Below are 3,634 nucleotides of genomic sequence, written 5' to 3' on the forward strand. Positions count from 1 at the left end.
AATCGGGAATTTACAATACGTGACCATTTTGGGAAAACATGAAAAATGTGTAACTCCAATCTTTACTGCTTGTTCATGTTGATCTTCGATGTGCATCTGTATGTCTTTGGTCTTAGGAGATTTTGTTAACTGGCGTTTACTCAGTTAACATTCCCCCTTTCGATTTTAGTGCCCTTCGTCGTGCACTGTTGAAAAGTGTCCGTGGAGGCTGTGAAAGGTCAACTTCGTATCCATGTTGATTGGCAAGACTTCATTGCAAAAATTGCACTTGCAGAGTCAATCAGCGGCCTACCGTGGCTCACCTTCCAAAGTATCTGACCACTCTTTAGCTTTGCCTAGCATCACCAAGGGCATTGTTTGCATTTTTCTCTTGTTGTTTTTCATACACAAAAATAGCATGATCAACTTTTTGAAGTATGTTATCCACTCATCCAAATTTTCTTTTCATATGAAAGTCAACCCATAGCTTCGTGTTGCCAGCTTTACCATCTTTAGAACTTGCTTTTTTTTTTAACCAGTGAAACAATCAGATGTTGCTCCTCAGTGGGGGCACCAAAAGATGGGAGGGGGGAATAGCAGGACACACCAAGAAGCAACAACCAACATGCCTCTCTATAGCTCAATGCACTCACAACACCCCCATCCTCTCAAAATTCAGCACACTAATGCTAAAAAACTCAAATCCCAATAGTTACCTCCACTCTTGATGAGCACACCAACAGTACATAACCCTTGGCACACCTGCACTCTCTCTCTCTCTCTCTCTCTCTCTCTCTCTCTCTCTCTCTCTCACACACACACACACACATGGGTCGGTGTGGATACACCCAAGCACGACAAACACAAAGGAGAATAAGATCACAATGAGACTAATCAAGAGTAATAAATTGGGCTTGTTTTGGCTATGGAAAGATGTTTTAGTGAGCTTTTCAAAAAAATACACACCTTAGGAGAGTTTTTCTCCTCCTCTCTCCAAAAACCTCAAAATTCCTATTTTTAGGAACTTTTCTTTCCTCTTTCTTGACAACTTAATACTTCACTTTGCATGTTTGATTACATGGAAACCACTTGTCTCCCCTTTGTACGAGTTCCTCTTTGGCTTTATTTAGGAAACCCTCATACATGAGTGCCTTCCCCCTCTCCTTGGAACAGTCATGGATCGGAGGCGAGCCCGTTATCCTCAAAAAATATTGGCCCCTTGTTTTTGGTTGTGAGGGGGGAACCCACCCTAACCCAACCCCCCCCCCCCCCCCCCCCCCCATAAACGCCAACACTTTTAGTGACCATCGTGACCGCCATAGAAGGGAGCAGTGCCACAAACAACCGGCTTGTGTCGACCACCAATGTCATCCTATGTGCTCGCATTACTTGCATCTGAGCCACCATAGCTCCACCACACAAGCTCAAGAGAGAGTTTCTTTCTCTCCTTGGTTGATAATGGGAGGGTTCAAAAGCTATATAAATAGCTTGATCCCCTAAGCCATTCCTTGCAAGTGGGCTCATGTTCCGACCACATGGAAGCACTCGGTGAATGGCCTTCCTTGAGCATCCAAAAACCAACCAAACTTCTTCAGAAAAAGTTTGATTTTAGACCCACTTTGTCCAGCCATATCTTCTTGCTCCCAAAATTGATGATTGCTTTGTAAATACTGGCAACAACCCCATGCCTGAGCCTTAGAAATACCTTCTACATCTTACATTATGTAACACCTCCAAAAACCTTTGGAAGCTAAGGATCTCTTCAAGTGCATGCATTTCAAAGGGGGAACAACTACCACAAGAAGATTTAGAAATTTTCTCATGTAGGAAAATGGAGTCTTTTCTAGTGTTTTTCACACAATGAATAACATCATGAGCTTCTGCTCGAGAGGCACCGCATACCTAGCTAGGTACGATTGGGGGCAGGGGACCACCGGCCCCCCCACCGGGGCCGGCGGTCCCTTGCCCCCAATCGTACCTAGCTAGGTATGCAACGCCTCCCTCACAGAAGCTCATGATGTTGAGGTAAGTCACAATGTGGGAATTATTGTGAGAATTTGTCCAAAACTTCTTGTGTACTACAAACCCTATCCCTAGGAAAAATTCTTGTAGCCATAACTTCACCATGTGAGATCCAATTTGGGATATGTAAAGTCTTTGGTACCATCCGGCACACATCTACTATAGGCTACACTCCAACTTTCATCTTGGCATAACTTACTCACCATGCCTCCACAAGAAGTTTTGGACAGATTCTCACAATAATTCTCACATTGTGACTTAACATCATGAGCTTCTGCGAGGGAGGCATCGCATACCTAGCTAGGTACGATTGGGGGCAGGGGACCGCTGGGCCCTGTCCCCAATCGTACCTGGCTAGGTATGTGGTGCCTCTCGAGCAAAAGCTCATGATGTTATGCATTGTATGAAAAACACTTAAAAAGACTCCATTTTGCTACGTGAGAAAATTTCTAAATCTTCTTGTGTATGTGTATGTGAGTGCTTGCAAAGCAGCAATAAGTGAAGCCACAGCTCCACACTTATCAAACTCACAAACTTGTGTTTGGGCTCTCAACACACAAGGCATTAACAAACTTTCTGAATATATCCAATTAAAAGGAACAATCTTTCATGTTCCTTTTACAAGCAATGGTTACATTATCGTGGAGATGTAGGCAAAGTTTATGCAAAAAATTATAGACCAGTATTTTATCAACTAATTAGTGTCAATATGTAGGTTCCCAAGTTCATGGCCTACACTAAACAGCATCCAATAAAACAATTTTCAAATTTTTCTTTAAGTTTCAAGGTCCTATTTTGTGTATACAATATTCACTTTACGGTGCGGTCAAGGCCTAAAATTGACAGGCATAGTAGAAATTTCTTTTGACATGCAATTTTTCAAGCCCCTTTTCATATGCTTTGTGTAATGCGATCGACTTACATAATTTGCCATATATAATGTAAATTTAAGGGTATAAACACAAAAAATGACAGACAATGTCAAGATTCTAGCATGTCAAATGCAGAGAGTTTTTTTGAAGTACCTATTTTGCCTGTCCTATTTTGACAGGCAAAATAGCCCTTGACAAAAAAAAACAGGTGTCAATTTTAAGCCCTGGGTGCGGTAACCCAGTTATATAAGTTCAACCATCATCTGTTAAATTGCAAAAACATTCAGCCAAAATGGTTAGGAAACCAAAATTATCAAATATGCACATGCAAAGAAAATATGAGTGAAAATCCGCAAACATATCCAGCCAAAATGGTTAGGAAACCAAAATTATCAAATATGCACATGCAAAGAAAATATGAGTAAAAAATGTGGCAGCATTTTCCTTTGTTTTTGCACATTCTCCAAAAAAAAAAAAAAAAAAAAGCAGGCCATGGCATCACAAGAAATTTTGGACAAATTCTCACAATAATTCCCACAATGTGACTTACCTCAACATCATAAGCTTCTGTGAGGGAGGCACTACATACCTAGCTAGGTACGATTGGGGGCAAGGGACCGCTGGCCCCGGTGGGGGGGGCGATAGTCCTTTGCCCCCAATTGTACCTAGTTAGGTATGCGGTGCCTCCCGAGCAAAAGCTCATGATGTTATTCATTGTGTGAAAAACACTAGAAAAGACTCCATTTTCCTACATGAGAAAA

The sequence above is a fragment of the Adiantum capillus-veneris genome, chromosome 27 (genome assembly GCF_014529385.1).
Source record: "Adiantum capillus-veneris isolate H3 chromosome 27, ASM1452938v2, whole genome shotgun sequence".
Classification (NCBI taxonomy): domain Eukaryota; kingdom Viridiplantae; phylum Streptophyta; class Polypodiopsida; order Polypodiales; family Pteridaceae; genus Adiantum; species Adiantum capillus-veneris.